At 40.3% G+C, this 18,880-nt stretch overlaps 1 long non-coding RNA gene across 2 annotated transcripts in view; it reads left to right on the top strand.

Moving 5' to 3' along the window:
- The window catches only part of LOC141378392 (uncharacterized), a 9,311-nt gene extending 6,343 nt beyond the window's left edge, over nt 1-2,968 (top strand). The window contains exon 3 of one of the 2 annotated variants that reach the window (XR_012392953.1): nt 2,513-2,968. This is a non-coding gene — a long non-coding RNA (uncharacterized lncRNA). The remainder of the gene's footprint in view (nt 1-2,512) is intronic. The other variant, XR_012392954.1, reaches the window with a different exon arrangement.
- Nucleotides 2,969-18,880: the final 15,912 nt, after the last annotated feature.

The following is an 18,880-nucleotide window of genomic DNA, read 5'->3' as shown; positions in this document are numbered from 1 at the left end:
AATGCTTGTAGAGCCGCCACTCCATTTCACCGCATCAAATCAAACGCTTTTCTTTAAACGAAGACTCAAAATGGAGCTTTTGTGAAGCCGCGAACAAAACAGGAGTGACAAAGTGGCTCTTCTGGGCTTATTAAAGCGCCAGGGTGAATGATAACCTGTCCGTTATTAGAATAATCAGGACCAATCCCGACCGGCTGGGCTGATTTTGCAGACCGTGTTTTTTTTCTGGCCGTATCACCCCCAGCACACCCCCTCGCCATTCACAAGCTGTAATTGAATGAGTCTTTGTCATTATTGTGATTAATCATATTAATTTGTACTAATTAAGAGATGGTTGGAAGTGATGACAATTAGATTAATGAAATTAGTTTTAACTTTCAGCACCCCCTCCCCCCCCCCACACACACACACCACCACTACTCTTTCTATAACTTATAACAACTGTTATGAAACAGTTGGCAATCTGGATTTTGGGACTAATTGAATGTCCGATTTTATTAATGATGAAATTTATAAAAGTCCTTGGGGGGAATATTAGCGCAGATTCAGCGGTCGGGGGAAGGAAATTAATTAAAATTCCCAGAGATACTCTTGGCGTTAAAGGCCCAGACCCACCGCCACCTCCGTCATGTTTGCTCTCCTTGCACTTTATCGTCTTGAGCTTGACTTGAAAAAGGATGTTTGATTGACTGTCTGATTTCAGCTTGAGTGCATTATCAGATAAAGTCCATTATCAGACAGATCCTCAGTATTTACAGTGCTGTGAAAAACCTCAAGCATACTTCTGCTTTTCATCTGTCAGCCCTGTGGAAACCGGATTGATAATTACTTGAGGAAATCTACATTACAACCTGGATACATGTGTAAATAAGTTCAACTCTCTGTGTGTTTTGGTCAGTAATTTTTAATTTGACAGTATATATGTCAGGATAGCATGTGCAAAGTTATTTCTGCAGTATTTTTTGTGGAAAGGCCTCATTTGTGGCCCTGCTGGAAGACTTCAATTTATATCATGAGTGTTTATTCCTTTAGCTTTTCTCTAAAGAGACTTACAGGTGAGGACAGAAGAAGCACTTCAAACCGAGAGAGTAGAAGTTATACAAAGCCCATAACAAGTCATTAATTAATAAATTAATTGATAAATTAATAAATTAATAATAATAAATTAATAAATTAATCAATTCATTCATTTATTCAATTATTCATTTAACCATTTATTGAATCATTTAATTATTAATTCAATCATTCAATAAGATATTCATTCATTCAGTCAATTATTGATTTAATCATTCATTCAATCACCATCCATTTGAACTATTCAATTATTCATTTATTCAACCATTCATTTAAATAATCAATCATTAATGAACTGGCCCGTTTATTTATTTATTAAAATATTAACTCAGTCATCCATTCAATTATTCATTCATTCAATTATTAATTTAATCATTCATTAAGATAATAATCAATTAAATCATTCCTCATTTAGATATTCATTCAATCACCTGTTTAATCATTTATTCATCCATTCAAATATTCATAAATTCTTTCAACCATTTATTCATTCATTCAACCAACCAACCAACCAACCAACCAACCAACCAACCAACCAACCATTTATTCAACTTTTCATTTGTTTAACCATTTATTAAATCACTTTATTATTAATTCAATTATTCCTTAACATATTAATAAATTGAATCATAACTTTAATTATCCATTAAATTATTCATTTACTCATTCACTTAATTCATTCAATCATTTAATTATTCATTCAATCATTCATTAAGATATTAATCAATTCAATCATTCCTCATTTATTTATTCATTCAATCACCCATTCAGTCATGTATTCCTGCATTCATTCATTTATTCATTCATTCATTCACTTAATTCATTCAATAATTTATGTATTTATTTAATTATTAATTCATTCTATCATCCATTCAATCTCTCATTCAATCAATTAATCAAATAATTAAATTGTTCATCCATTCATTCATTCAGTCTTTAAATTATTAATTCAATCATTCGTTAAATTATTTGTTCAATTATTCAACCATTTATTTAACCATTCGTTCATTTGTTAAATTATTCATTCAACTATTTATTTAATCAATTATTCAATTACTCAATCATTCAGTCATTTATTCAAACATCTATTTTTTCGTACATTCATTTATTCATTCATGCATTCATTCATTCAACCATTCAATTGTTTATTCTTCCAATCATTCATTCATTCATGAATTTTTTTTTATTCATTCAGTCAATCATTAATTTTCTTTTGGGCTTAGTTATTAATCAGGGGTCGCCTCAATCAATTATTCATTCAATTACTCATTCATTCAAACATTAATGTATTCATTCCTTCATTTATTAATAATCAATTAATTCACTCATTCATTCATGCAATTCTTTATTCAATTATACATTCAGTCATTTAAAAGTTATTTATTTCAAGAATCTAGACTGTCTCTGTTGACCACATAATAGTGGTGTGTGTTTGCAGGTATATCAGAGCGTTTCTCTGCAGTTTCTCAGGTGCTCAGGTGTTCGAGTCGGCGCAGTGATTGGCGTTTCCGCAGCGCTGGGATCTGACACGTGTGCCGGACGGGCGCTGGACGCTCCTCCGCGCTTTGCATATTCACAGCTCTGTCGACTTCTCGGCAGGCCACTTCATAATTAACAGCTGTTGAGATGTCAAACGCGACTCCGGCCGAGGCACATGCAAATATGTTTGTATTCCTACCCTGCGCCTCTGCGTTTCCTGGGGTCACGATCTCTGTCCCTCTTTCAGTCTGCCATACACACACACACACACACACACACTGATGGACACGCACTTGTAAACCGAGCTCTTCCCTGGCGCTGTCAGGTCTCGAGGCTCACGCTCCAGTCGACAACTTCTGCATAAAGTCATGGCGTTTGAACAGGGGGGAGTATTAAAATGAGCCCTGCTGCGTTCTCTCTCTCTCTCTCTCTCTGTGTGTGTGTGTGTGTATTTGTCATGCTTGTTTAGCCAAAGTTGAAATGTAAATATGGACGGTGAAAAGATCTGGCCGGCGATATGCTGCTTGAAATTCTAATAAACAGGTAGCTGTCCTCTTGTTATAAATGATACCCATAAAAAGCAGGGTGATTCCTTTAACTGATAAAGACCAGAAATAATTGTCTGAGCTCGCACAAAATGAATCAGATCAACAAAAAAAACGAGCTGCAATGGTCTCACGGAGAGACAGAGGCCGTATAAAATACAAAATAAATGAAATGTGATAAAGCAGTTGGTTATCGGGCGCCTGGACTCACTCGGGAGGTGAGGATTATAATATTATGAGTGGACTCCAAATGCTGAGGCGATAGCATTATTGCATGTATTTAAAGCGCGAGGGGGAGATGTATTTATGTTAAAATGAAGATATTCCACGCAGGCATCAAAGATACAAGGTCACTTTAGCAGCCGGAGAACTGCAGCATCCAGCACAAACTTTTGCAGATCTCAGGCGAGACGGCGAGGAAAATGTTTCGATAAGTCGTGACATTTTCACGGATCAAAACATTCAATACTCCTGTTGTTTGTGTAACTGCAGCAGTACTTGTGCCATTAAAGGGGAACTATTGTGCAAAACTCACTCACTTCTATACGGGGTTTCAAGAGTTCGCCCTTAGCTGATGATTGCACTGTAAAAAATAAATCTGTAAAATTTACGGTAAATAATCGGAAGCTGTGGTTGCCAGTACTTTACCGTTAAAAACACGGTACAAACCGTAAAAGTAATTTTTAATTTTTACGGTAAATTACCTTATTTCATTAATTTATAGAGGTAATATGTCTGTATTTTGTATGATCAACATCTACACATCTTTTGTTTAACAGTTAGACACGTCAGCACACCCACATGCAGGTCGTGATGCGAAGTTACAAAATGATTATTACAATAATCATATTTTTAGTTACAATTAACTTTTCCCACAAGCAGAAAAGAGTATCAGCATGTAGAAGGTGCTCAGTGTCACAAACACCAGTTTGGTAACACGCATAAAATTAAAGTCATGAAATAAACATTGTTTATCAACATTAGATGTAACATAAATCTCTAATGTTCATAACTGATGGGGAAACAACTAAAAAGATCCATATTAATGTCAACCAAATGCATAAAAAGTGACGTGCCATGCAGGGAATTCTGGGAAAGTCAATTTACGGTTATTCGCCGTATATATTAAGGAAACATACCGTTAACCAGGTTACGGATTTGTACTGTAGCATTTGTTTTTTACCATTGAAATCACGGCCATTTTTTACAGTGTGATTATTGAGCGTGTTTGGCATGCTGTCCGGGGAGAGAGCCCTGAACTCGCTGCAGGGCGAGAGGTGAGTGCGGTCCTGTGATGTGTGTTTTCAGTGAAGGAGGGCTGTTCAGAAATGCAATGTAAACATAGTGTGGATGTGGATCATTTTCGTTCTAAATTGTCATTTTAACATTAAGACAAGTACTTGGAAACGGGGCAAGTTCTTGGAAATGCCACAGTGTGCCAATGAAGGGGAACTATTGTGCAGGACTCCCTTTTATAAAGGGTTGAAACCCAGTTGTGTGTCAGCAGTGCGTGAATATTCATTCATTAATTTTCTTTTAGGCTTTATTAATCTGGGATCGCCACAGTGGAATGAATCGCCAATTATTGCATGTTTTACGCAGCAGATGCCCTTCAGGCTGCAACGTATCACCGGGAAACATCCATACACACTCATTCAAAAAGATTTTTTTGAGGATAAGATAAAAGAAGATAAGCATGATTTGCAAAAATTATGGAGGTTCTTAAATGATTTATGGCCTCAAGAATTGTCTAAGGGCTCTATTTTGACGATCCATGCGCAAAGTGCAGAGCGCAAAAGCATTAAATTTAGCATTAAATCAACTTTTGCTAATAAAAGGACGGAAAAATCTGCTTTGCGCCGTGGCGTATGGTCTAACAGGGTTGAGCTTTTTCTCTTTATGGGTTATAGGTGTGTTTTGAGAATAAACCAGTCAGAGACTCATCTCCCATTCCCTTTAAAAGTCAGCTGCGTCAAGCGATAGCGCATTCGCTATTTACATGACGGATTTTTAAGTGTAAAAACTGAACGCTTCACTAGAGAGAAACAGTTAAACAAAGCATCTGCAGCACGAGAATGAGAGATGAGCCTCCTCAATATCTACACTCGCTCTCGTGGATAGGGAAACGTTTTGTACGCACAGACATCCATTATCCTTTACTTAATTAATTTAGTTTGTTAAGCGCAAATATTAATTTCAAAACTATTTCTAAATTCAGTTCTAATTTCCAGCAAATGAATAAATGAACAATAATAATGAAGTGGGGTCAAAAACCTGAGCTATATCCTAAAACACATGCTGTGCCCCATATGGTCTAAAACCTGACAGGTGGGCAAATCTAAGCTTGTTTTTAATAAAACAAATATAAATATGGATATAATAAATAATACTGCTAATAATAATAACATTATACAAAAGCAAATTGTTATGAATGAACTGAAAAAGCCTCCCGAGATGAAGAAGGCATAAAAGCAGGGATTTTTCATATTTATGTCGGCTAGAAAATAATATGTTTTGTAATATTTTAATCCTTTATATTAATATCCTATATCTATTCTTATTATATATATATATATATGTATTCTTAATATTTTAATTATTTTTCATATGTGAAGATATTTGCGTGTTGCTCTACATCTTGTGTGTATTAAGCAGTGTGTAAGCGAGGCGCAGCTCTGCGCTGGAGTTTAGACCGGCTTTGTTTTGGTCTATTGAAAAATCTATTATAGTTTCTCAAAATAGCAACGCGCCAGCAGTGCGCCTCAACACGCCTCCTTTTTTTTTTGACAAGAACGCCTATGGGCGCACACATGAGCGCAAATGCATTTGCTATTTAAACAGCGTAGTACAAAACGTCAAAACGACTTTAGCGCCAAGCTGAAACTAGCAAACATAAGCTAAGTCGCGCCTTGCGCCACATTGCGCCGGGTGTATGATAGGGCCCTAAAACGTATTGTTAAAAAATTAGTCTTATGGTGGATGGAAAATTGATTTCGGATCAGTTAAAGGTTGCTAATTATTTTAATATATTTTTTATAACTGTGGCAGAGAAACTGGTTAAAGCTCCCAGTACAAAATTGTATTTTCAATGATAAATTAGTTATAGAGTATTATACCAAATGTGGTTTTAATTTAGGAAGTTTTGTGTTTTAAAAGTAGATGAGGGGAATATATTTAAGAAATTAAAAACACTCAAAAATAGTAGAGCAACAGGGTTAGATAATATTCCAGGGCAGTTCCTCAAAGAATTATCTCTCCAATGGTTACACATATTATTAATCTTTATATTTGTCAAGGTAAAGTTCTGGATGAGCTAAAACATTCATTCATTCATTTTCTTTTCGGCTTAGTCCCTTTTTATTAATCCGGGGTCGCCACAGCGGAATGAACCGCCAACTTATCCAGCAAGTTTTTACGCAGCGGATGCCCTTCCAGCTGCAACCCATCTCTGGGAAACATCAAAACACACACATTCACACTCATACACTACAGACAATTTAGCCAACCCAATTCACCTGTACCGCATGTCTTTAGACTGTGGGGGAAACCGGAGCACCCGGAGGAAACCCACCCGAATGCAGGGAGAACATGCAAACTCCACACAGAAACAACAACTGAGCCGAGGTTCGAACCAGCGACCTTATTGCTGTGAGGCGACAGCACTACCTACTGCGCCTCTGCGTCGCCTCAGCTAAAACAAGCAATAGTTACTCCTCTTTTTAAGAAAGGTCTAAGAACTTTGTCTAAAGTGATGCAGAAAATTATTTATGAGCAGATGGAAGATTATTTTTAAAACTAAACATGCAGGGGGATCTCCGAGTGGCGTTCTCAATTAATAGACTTGGGCCTATTGGTGAGTGTGTGTGCGCCATTGAGTGCAATGTTTATATATTTATAACCACCGCATCATTTTGGGGGTCACAGGCTGAAAAGTTTGGGAACCTCTGCTCTAGAAAATGCTTCTTGATTTTAAGAATTTTTAGATATTTGGACTAAAAACCCGACAAAAAACAGCTTTAGCATTAGCTGCTATGCCTCTTGGGCTGCTGGTGTTCGGCTTGTCATCGTCTGGCTTTGGTCTCCATCAGCAGAGCCCAGAGCGGCGTCTCGTCTGGTTAAAAAGACAGGATTGCATCTGAAAGCATCCCCTCCACACACACACACACACACACACACACACACACACACTGGATCTGCCTCCTCAAGTATGCCAGAGTTGTAATGAAGATAATTGTAGAATAAAAGCGCCTCTCTAAATCATTTCCCTTCTGTCCATACAAGATTGATCACGAAAGCGATTCTTCAGAGCGCTGTAATCTTCATATTTAATGAGCGTGACTCCAAAACTATTACACTAATTAGTCAAATCTCACATATCGTTAATGATGCTCGCAGTAATTAATATTGTATTTAATTAAAAAATGACCCATTTCAGTGGCTCGCATGCAGGCGGACAGGCATCACCGACCGCTCGCCTTGGGCTGAGGTGTGTGTGTGTGTATGAGAGTGTGTGTCTGTTTGTGTGTATGAAAATGTCTGTGTATGTCTGGGTGTGTGCTTGTGTGCTTGTGTGTGTGTGTGTGTGTGTGTGTGTGTGTGTGTGTGTGCACTGTATGCAGTGCATGTACCAAAAGTACCATTACTTGTCTAAAAATGTAGTGCCAGAGTAAAAGTATCTGTTGTAAATATTAGTCAAAGTATGAGTAAAAAGTACTTTTCAAAAGTACTCAAGAGTTGTGAGTAAGCTGTAGACAGCTGATGATTTGCATGTAATTTGAGGATGTGTGTAAACGTAACATTCTGTAGTGCATTTAGTTGCCCAGCAGGCACACAACGTCATAAGATGTTAATTTTAGTTTAGATTTAGGTCGTGACATCAGGTGACCAAAATTCAATGTCTAGCCAGCGTCTAAGGTTGTTATTTTGACGTCAAAGGACGTTGATATTTGGTTGATTTTAGGTTGTGTTGGAAAGTGACCAAAATCCAACGTCGAGCCAACATCTTAAACCAACGTCATATTGACGTCAAATACTGACATTTATTCATCAGGTATGGCAACCAAAATCCAACATCTGACAGACGTCATAATGATAACATCCACACAACCTCAAGCTGTAACAACATTAGACGTTAATATTTGGTTGATTTTTGGTTGGACATTGGACGTTGTGGTTCTGATGTTATTTCAGGTTGGACGTTGGGGTTCTGATGTGATTTCAGGTTGGACGTTGGGGTTCTGATGTGATTTCAGGTTGGACGTTGGGGTTCTGATGTGATTTCAGGTTGGACGTTGGGGTTCTGATGTGATTTCAGGTTGGACGTTGGGGTTCTGATGTGATTTCAGGTTGGACGTTGGGGTTCTGATGTGATTTCAGGTTGGACGTTGGGGTTCTGATGTGATTTCAGGTTGGACAATGGGGTTCTGATGTGATTTCAGGTTGGACGTTGGGGTTAGTTTTCAGGTTGGACGTTGGGGTTCTGATGTTATTTCAGGTTGGACGTTGGGGTTCTGATGCTATTTCAGGTTAGACATTGGGGTTCTGATGTTATTTCAGGTTGGACATTGGGGTTGGATCAACGTTGGACGTTGGGGTTAGTTTTCAGGTTGGACGTTGGGGTTCTGATGTTATTTCAGGTTGGACGTTGGGGTTCTGATGTTATTTCAGATTGGACGTTGGGGTTGGACCAACGTTGGACGTTGGGGTTAGTTTTCAGGTTGGACGTTGGGGTTCTGATGTGATTTCAGGTTGGACATTGGGGTTGGACCAACGTTGGACGTTGGGGTTAGATTTCAGGTTGGACATTGTCGTTCTGATGTGATTTCAGGTTGGACGTTGAGGTTCTGGTGTCAACACAATTTTCATTTCCAAAAAAAATGCAATCTGGCGTCATGTTGATGTCTTGTGCCTGCTGGGTGTTTAACGCCATTTTGGTCATCATACAGTCAACATCAGTCATCTTCTCATCAATGATCTGCACCTAAACAGTCTCTGGGTCAATGCATGTAAAGATTTTAGACATCTTTTTGAACACTTTTAACGCTTCCAAACTGTGTGCTGCAATTATTAATCGCCCATGTTTTGAGGTAGTTCGGTATGATGCGATTTACCTTCTATGTGTGATTTATTGGACAGGAATCACAGAACTACTCAGCCAATTTTTATTGGAGGAAAAAATAAAGTAGTGGAGTAAAAGTACCGATACTGCAGTAAAAATGTACTCAAGGGAAAGTAAAAGCACACATTTTTAAAACTACCTAATACATTTTTCAGTTTTTTCTTCTATCTTAAAGTTTTCTCTGTAAACCAATAGTGTTTCTTGCTCCACCTTTGGTACACTTTTGTTGTTCTAGGTACTCTCCCGAAAGGGTACCAAAGATGTGGTACAGTACGGTTTGCTTTTTGATGTCTTTTGACAGTAGAAACAGCCATAAAAGTGTACCGAACGGTACTGTACCACTCAGTGGAAACGGGCCATCAATGTGGCCTCAGCAGCACACCTAGCTGGTGTATTTTCCCAGCATGCTTTGCTCATGACTGGTATTGTCTGAGAGATGCACATCTGTGTGTATCAGCGCGCGGCGTCACAGTCGAGGAGGAGTCGAGGCGGCGTGATTTATGCACAGCAGAGCACAGAGTCTGGAAAATCTCCCGATTACACAAGAATTGCCTGAGAAATGAGATCTGTGACTACATTCTGTGATTAGCGGCTCACGCCAGCGCCGCGCAGGGGAGAGAGAGCAATGGCTCAATGTGCCGCAGCCCCGGCAGCTGTTCAGCGATCACACACCACACTCATTCCACAAACAAACCCTCTTATTACATTTAGCCGCAAATTAAAGACAGGGAAATGGGAATCAGAGTTGGTAAACTCTGGGCACTGGAGGCGCGCAGAGACAGACAGAGGGAAACGCACTGGGCTGCGATGGAGACACGATTAATAAAAACAAATGTTCAGTGATTATGCTGCCAGCTGCAGATGCATATGGGGCATCAACGTTATGCTCTGTTGTAATAATACAGATTTTTGATCTTGCATGGCAATCATCGCTGGCACAAATGCAAGGGAAATTGTGATTTAAAGTTGATGGAAGTCACTTAAGTATGTTATTTTTTTGGGATCAGAAGCCCAAAATATGAAACAGGTAAACAGTGATGTGCTGTGTCATATATACAGTTGAAGTTGATTTGGCCCCTTTTGAATTTTTATTCTTTTTTAAATATTTCTTTAATAATGTTTAACAGAGCAAGGAAATGTTCACAGTATGTCTGATAATATTTTTTCTTCTGGAGAAAGTCTTATTTGTTTTATTTCGGTTAGAATAAAAGCAGTAATTAATTTTTTAAACACCATTTTAAGGTCAATATTATTAGCCCCTTTAAGATATTTTTGTTTTCGATTGTCTCCAGAACAAACCATCGCTATACAATGACTTGCCTAATTACCCTAACCTGCTTAGTTACCCTAATTGGTCTGGTTAAGCTTTTAAATGTCACTTTAAGCTGAACACTAGTGTCTTGAAGAATATCTAGTCTAATATTGTGCTGTCATCATGACAAAATAAATAAATCAGTTATTAGAGATGAGATATTAACACTATTATGATTAGAAATGTGTTAAAGAAATCTCTCTGTTAAACAGAAATTGGAGAAAATAATAGTCAGGTGGCTATTAATTCTGATTTCAACTGTATATATACAATCCTTTAGTATTCACATTTATCTTAATGGCAGGACAGAACATTACACTATTATTTCCATTGGCTTGGTCCCTCGTTTATCAGGGGTCTCCACAGCGGAATAAACCGCCAACTATTCCAGCATATGTTTTACTCAGCGGATGCCCTTCCAGCTGCAACCCAGTACTTGGGAAACACCCATACACACTCATACACTACGGCCAATTTAGTTAATCAATTCCCCTATAGCACATGTGTTTGGACTGTGGGGGAAACCGGAGCACACGGAGGAAACCCACGTTAACACGGGGAGAACATGCAAACTCCACACAGAAACACCAACTGACCCAGTCAAGGCTCGAACCAGCAACCTTCCTGCGACTGTTCTACCCACTGCGCCACCGTGCCATCCTACTATTTGTATTAATCACGTAATTATTTTTTTGCAATCATCAGATTTCCCAGCCTGATCTCACAAGAGAAAGTGTCTGTTTTACGCTGAGGTAGCGTTGGATTGCCCCCTTGTAGATGCTTGGCTGTGAAACAGGCTTTCTTTCTATGATTACAAATTGTTTATTTGAATAATTTTAAGTGAAGATTATTTATAAACTAATTTCGAGAGGATCACATGCTTATGATTGCTTGCAGCCGGTCTAGCATAATCCGATTCTTGATTGACCAATCAGACGATCCCTTAAAAACATGCAACTTAAGGTAACTGACTAATCAAATCAGCACATAAACATGCTCCTAGTCAGTAGTTATCACTTAAGAGCGATCACTATCTGTTCATTAGCTAGTACAGCAGGGGAGTTCTCCACATCCACCTGAGCTCAAACTCCCCTCTCGCCTTGCAAACAGGAGGAAGCCCCGGGCTCGAGGATCTTATAAGCTCAGGGCTCTCCCCCAGGACAGCATGCCAAACTAGCTTTAAAATCAATCATCAGCTGAGTGTGAACTCTTTAAAAATCATAGGAGGAATTCTTCAGGCGCAGAACAGTTTGACTGTACATACTCCAGCTGTAAACCATTTCATTAGCCCCTTTCACACATACAGACCTTTCCGGAAAATTGCCGGCAATTTTCCGGAAAGGTTGTATGTGTGAACAGGTCCTTTTTGAAAATACCGGTAAATTCGTTCTGGCTATTTTCCGGAAAGAGGAGTTGTAACATTACCGGCAATTTGCCGGAATGCTGCGCTGTGTGAATGCAGAAGGAAGATTACCGTAATAAGCGCGTGCACGTCTAGAACGTGCTGACGTGAGACGTCTGCTTTAGCCACAACAGTCAGACGCATTTACGTCCGCGCGGTTTGTGAGAATAAAAGCCTTTGAATATTTTTCCAGACACATTTAGCTGCTAGAAGTTAGTCAGATCACGTTTATATGTTCTTCTTAATGCCAACTGTGTAAATATTCATCGATGAGATGCTTATGATAAGCCGTTGTTTGTTTACCTTCAAGCTTTGCGTGTGCCTGTGAAACAGCCTATGAGCGTCTGCACACGCACATATTATGAACATCTCGACATGCGAAAGTGATCCTGCGAAAGTTGTTCACAATATTGATCATCCACAGAGTTTGTAATTTAGTCAAATGTTTACAAATACAAGCGCAGCCGTTTACAGCTCATTTGTGGTGAATGATGTCAGAATTTACCGGTATTTTGGAATGGATGTGTGAATGCTCTTTTCCGGAAAATTTCCGTAACGTCCTCGCCTGTGTGAACAGCGCTTTTTTGAACATACCGGTAAAGTCGTTCCGGAAATTTTCCAGAAATTTACCGGTATCACTGTGTGAAAGGGGCTATTGTGGTCATGCCATTGCCTCATGAACATTTCCTGCTTATCAAGCTATTTCATAACAAGAGGTAATTCAATTCAATCTTAGTGTTAAAACAGCTCTCATAACATTATCAACATGTGGCTCTATTTGAATCCCCGGAAGCTGTAGAAATTAAAAATGTAAAACAGGAAGTGACGTTGGGGCTTTTGTTTACGTTGCTCAAAATGGTCTATATAGCTAATAAAGCGCGCAGTGTGTTTGTATTCCACAGCGAGGCCTTGTTCAAGAGAAAATAGACTGTGCGGAAGAGACCTCATTTTATCTTATTGATGTCACTGAACTGGAAGTACCGCCGCCGTGAGTGTGTTTGTGTGTGTGCGGCAGCGCGCTCAACAGTGTAATTGGAGTGATGAAAAATTATCGTGATTGGGCCGAGCGGCGGTCACCCCTCCCCCGGTTCTCACCCTTCCCCCTGCGGCCCCCCGGACCAGCAATAACATCTCCGGCCCCATCTGTCACCATCTAATGTGACAAAGTTTTTATCGTGTGTATTAAGGCGGCCAGATTAAAAAGTAAATACGGCAATCTCGGCCGGGCCGCCCGCGCTGGCAGGTTATGGTGCATTTCACGGTGGCCTGAGCAGCTCATCAGCGGCCCACCGCCTGCGGCCCCCCTGACAGGAGCATCAAACGGGCCCCAAGGGAGCAGCCGGTGGAGGGGTCCCGCTCGCAGGGTTAAGGAGATGTTAAAGGATACTATTAAAGTTCTACGTCTCTCCTCCTCTGTCTGAGGCAGCCGCTGTTTCTCCACCTCTGTGTCGCATCCTTTGGCTTCTGTTTTTCCTCTGGGCTTTTTTTTTCTTCAGTTTGTGAACCGGCGCCAGCAGAAAACTGGCCAGATTACACCTGGCAGAGCGAAATGAGATCAACTGCAGGCCGGCCTTCAGGAGGAACAAAGATAGTTGTGTGAGTCTGAGTCTCAGGTTGCCAAGTCCTCCTGAAAAAAATAAATCCTATTCATATTGTTACTCAATAACACCAAATAAGAGCAGTCAAACTCAAATGGGCTGACACTAAACACTGGATAGCTGGTCTAGTGTGCTGTGATTGGTTAGCTGGATTAATGTGATGTGATTGGTTAGCTGGTCTAGTGTACTGTGATTGGTTAGCTGGTCTAGATTGGTTAGCTGGTCTAGTGTACTGTGATTGGTTAGGTGGTCTAGATTGGTTTGCTGGTCTAGTGTGCTGTGATTGGTTAGCTGGTCTAGTGTACTGTGATTGGTTAGCTAGTCTAGATTGGTTAGCTGGTCTACTGTGCTGTGATTGGTTAGTTGGTCTAGTGTCCTGTAATTGGTTAGCTGGTCTAGTGTGCTGTGATTGGTTAGCTGGTCTAGTGTGCTGTGATTGGTTAGCTGGTCTAGTGTGCTGTGATTGGTTAGCTGGTCTAGTGTGCTGTGATTGGTTAGCTGGTCTAGTGTACTGTGATTGGTTAGCTGGTCTAGTGTGCTGTGATTGGTTAGCTGGTCTAGTGTACTGTGATTGGTTAGCTGGTCTAGTGTGCTGTGATTGGTTAGCTGGTCTAGTGTACTGTGATTGGTTAGCTGGTCTAGATTGGTTAGCTGGTCTAGTGTACTGGGATTGGTTAGCTGGTCTAGATTGGTTTGCTGGTCTAGTGTGCTGTGATTGGTTAGCTGGTCTAGTGTACTGTGATTGGTTAGCTAGTCTAGATTTGTTAGCTGGTCTACTGTGCTGTGATTGGTTAGCTGGTCTAGTGTCCTGTAATTGGTTAGCTGGTCTAGTGTGCTGTGATTGGTTAGCTGGTCTAGTGTGCTGTGATTGGTTAGCTGGTCTAGTGTACTGTGATTGGTTAGCTGGTCTAGTGTACTGTGATTGGTTAGCTGGTCTAGATTGGTTAGCTGGTCTAGTGTACTGTGATTGGTTAGCTGGTCTAGATTGGTTTGCTGGTCTAGTGTGCTGTGATTGGTTAGCTGGTCTAGTGTACTGTGATTGGTTAGCTGGTCTAGTGTACTGTGATTGGTTAGCTGGTCTAGATTGGTTAGCTGGTCTAGTGTACTGTGATTGGTTAGCTGGTCTAGATTGGTTTGCTGGTCTAGTGTGCTGTGATTGGTTAGCTGGTCTAGTGTACTGTGATTGGTTAGCTAGTCTAGATTGGTTAGCTGGTCTAGTGTACTGTGATTGGTTAGCTGGTCTAGTGTCCTGTGATTGGTTAGCTAGTCTAGATTGGTTAGCTGGTCTACTGTGCTGTGATTGGTTAGCTGGTCTAGTGTCCTGTAATTGGTTAGCTGGTCTAGTGTGCTGTGATTGGTTAGCTGGTCTAGTGTGCTGTGATTGGTTAGCTGGTCTAGTGTACTGTGATTGGTTAGCTGGTCTACTGTGCTGTGATTGGTTAGCTGGTCTAGTGTCCTGTAATTGGTTAGCTGGTCTAGTGTGCTGTGATTGGTTTGCTGGTCTAGTGTGCTGTGATTGGTTAGCTGGTCTAGTGTACTGTGATTGGTTAGCTGGTCTAGTGTACTGTGATTGGTTAGCTGGTCTAGATTGGTTAGCTGGTCTAGTGTACTGTGATTGGTTAGCTGGTCTAGATTGGTTTGCTGGTCTAGTGTGCTGTGATTGGTTAGCTGGTCTAGTGTACTGTGATTGGTTAGCTAGTCTAGATTGGTTAGCTGGTCTAGTGTACTGTGATTGGTTAGCTGGTCTAGTGTCCTGTGATTGGTTAGCTAGTCTAGATTGGTTAGCTGGTCTACTGTGCTGTGATTGGTTAGCTGGTCTAGTGTCCTGTAATTGGTTAGCTGGTCTAGTGTGCTGTGATTGGTTAGCTGGTCTAGTGTGCTGTGATTGGTTAGCTGGTCTAGTGTACTGTGATTGGTTAGCTGGTCTAGTGTACTGTGATTGGTTAGCTGGTCTAGATTGGTTAGCTGGTCTAGTGTACTGTGATTGGTTAGCTGGTCTAGATTGGTTTGCTGGTCTAGTGTGCTGTGATTGGTTAGCTGGTCTAGTGTACTGTGATTGGTTAGCTGGTCTAGTGTACTGTGATTGGTTAGCTGGTCTAGATTGGTTAGCTGGTCTAGTGTACTGTGATTGGTTAGCTGGTCTAGATTGGTTTGCTGGTCTAGTGTGCTGTGATTGGTTAGCTGGTCTAGTGTACTGTGATTGGTTAGCTAGTCTAGATTGGTTAGCTGGTCTAGTGTACTGTGATTGGTTAGCTGGTCTAGTGTCCTGTAATTGGTTAGCTGGTCTAGTGTGCTGTGATTGGTTAGCTGGTCTAGTGTGCTGTGATTGGTTAGCTGGTCTAGTGTGCTGTGATTGGTTAGCTGGATTAATGTGATGTGATTGGTTACCTGACCCAGTGTGCTGTGATTGGTTTGCTGGATCAGTCTGCTGTGATTAATTAGCTGGTCTAGTGTGCTGTGATTGGTTTGCTGGATCAGTGTGTTGTGATTGGTTTGCTGGTCTAGTGTGCTGTGATTGGTTAGCTGGACTAGTGTTCTGTGATTGGTTACCTGACCCAGTGTGCTGTGATTGGTTATCTGGCTGGTTAGATTAGTTGGTTAGCTTATAAAAATCATTTAATTTCAGGATTCTTCAAGTTCATTACTGATGTAAATGTTGTGGTAATGAGTATGGGATTCACTAAACTCGCACTATGCATTTTCTTGTATTCTTGTCTTATGTATGTTATTATATGTTGTATCATTGTTAATTGATTATTAGAGAAGTCTGAATAGACCTCAGTTTGGGACTAGATGGCACATTTTAATCTGAGCACTAACCTTAAGTTAGTGAGCAGTGATGTTCAACTAGTCTTTCTGTGACAGACAGAGTCGGAGGTCAGACACGTGTTTCTGTCTTGCTGTCTGTCATTAGAGCTGCGCTTAATAGAAGATAAAACCTCCGCTTCCCATCAACAATTTTCCCAGCGTGAGTCTGCATCTGACAGACCCAACAGATGCCCGCCAAATAAACAGCACAAACACTACAGTGGACAGCACTAACGATAATGCTGTGAATACATTTGCCATCTTTGCATAAAGTTTGTCAGTGATTGTATAAAAAAGTCTTTAAGCAACATACTGGCTGGAGTTTTAGGGTGGGGCTATGAATATTTTAGGGAGGGGCTATCAGTATTTAGAGAGGGGATATCAGTGTTTTGGGGTGGGGCTATTAGTGTCAGGCTGGATCTGTAAGCTGGAGCTGTAATGCGTTGCATTATGTGAGAGCTCTGAAATGCTAGTCTTGTTTTCAAAATAAGAGTCCCACATACATTGAAAACATAATTATTGTAATCTCACTAGGAAACATTGTGGCTGAAAAAAAAAACGCAGCCTGGGCCATACATTTTTATGATCCAGTGTGGTCATTAACCGCTTTGTGTTGTGTTCTAATTGGCTTGTTTTTTCACTGAGATTTTATATTTATGGTATTTACATGAGCACAATGAAACAATAGTGATTGAGCCATTATGCATGATATATATCTTAAAATTGCAGGAATGTCACAGTTGTGCAGTACTTATTCACAATGAAAGTGATGATCCTGAGACGAGCTAAGTCCTCTGCATTCACACATGCTGCAAGCCTTTTTTTTTAATAAGATTGTTCTGTCATAACTGGAGCGGTTGTTGAGTTTACGTGTAATGTGAACTGTTTTGGACACAGAACGTTGAAAAGGCCAGAGACAACCACTAAGAAGTAAATTCAGCCCAAAGAAGATAAATAGGAAAGGTCAAACAGGCAGACTATTGAAACAAGGCAACAAGACATTGACTTTATAGGACACAGAAATCAATTTGAACGTAAGCTGTGAGTTTCAGTATTCTCTGTCTGTTGTCTTTTTAAGAGTGTGTTCTGCTTTTATTCCCATTGTCAGTGTAAAGGCGAGGCTTTTCTTGTTTGGAATTCACGATGCGTTACCAATCAAAAGTTTTGTATTTTTGAATGAGTGCTTTGTTTCAGAAAGGACACAATACATTGATTTAAAAAGACGTTTCTAATGTGACCAAGTATTTATTTCCAAATTAGTAGTAATAATTCATAAATAAACATACAGCATATTACAGTTAATTCATAAGATAGGTGCGAATAGAGAAAGCCATACTGTGAATAGTATACTTAAATGTCTGAGCAAAATGTGTCTGGCTTTATTAGACATTATAATGGATTCTGCAAAAAAATCTACAAATAAATGGTAGTATTTTATGTAAAGATAGTTATTCATGTTCAATATAAAATTACTCAACCATAGGGTTCAATATGTCACTCACAAGAGATCAACCAATTGCACACCACAACTATCCAGTCAGTTCCCCTACATTTGTTCTTAAAGTCACCATGAAACTGAAGTTAATATTGTATTTGTTCTCAAGAGTGTAAAGAGTGGTTTGAATGATCAAAAGCAGGGCAGAAACAAGACCCACACTAATAACCCCACCGTCTCCAGAGAGCACGGATAGCTCCGCCCTAAATCACAAATAGCCCCTCCCTAAGGGATGATTTCTCCTTCCTAGATAAAAAATAGCCCCACCCTGAAACACTGATAGGACCTCCCCAAATTACTGATAGCCTCGCCCTAATACACTGACTGCACCTTTTTAAATCGCTGATAGTCCCACTCTACAAGACTGATAGCACCTCCCCAAATCACTGATATCCCCACCCTAAAATACTGACAACACCTCCCCAAACTCCTGATAGCCCCGCCCTAATACACTGATAGCACCTCCCAAAATCACTGATAGCCCCACCCAAATACACTGATTGCACCTCCCCAAATCACTGATGTCCCCACCCTAAATGTATTATAGCCCCTCCCTAAAACACTGATAACACCTCCCCAAAACACTGATGTCCCCACCCTGTTTATCATAGCCCCTCCCTAAAACACTAATAGCACCTCCCCAAATCACTAATATCCCCACCTTAAACATATTTTAGCCCCTCCCTAAAACACTTATAGCGCCTCCACAGATCACTGATAGTCCCACCCTAAATGACTAGTAGCACCTCCCCAAATTACTAATGTCCTCACCCTAAACATATTTTAGCCCCTCCTCAAATCACTGATAGCCCCACCCAAATGCACTGATAACACCTCCCCAAATCACTGATATCCCCCCCTAAAATACTGACAGCACCTCCTCAAACTCCTGATAGCCCCGCCCTAATACACTGATAGCACCTCCCAAAATCACTGATAGCCCCGCACTAATACACTGATAGCACCTCCCCAAATCACTGATGTCCCCACCCTAAATGTATCATAGCCCCTCCCTAAAACACTAGTAGCACCTCCCCAAATCACTAATA

This window comes from Danio rerio, chromosome 17, assembly GCF_049306965.1.
Source record: "Danio rerio strain Tuebingen ecotype United States chromosome 17, GRCz12tu, whole genome shotgun sequence".
NCBI lineage: Eukaryota > Metazoa > Chordata > Actinopteri > Cypriniformes > Danionidae > Danio > Danio rerio.
This window is presented reverse-complemented; position numbering and strand designations above follow the sequence as displayed.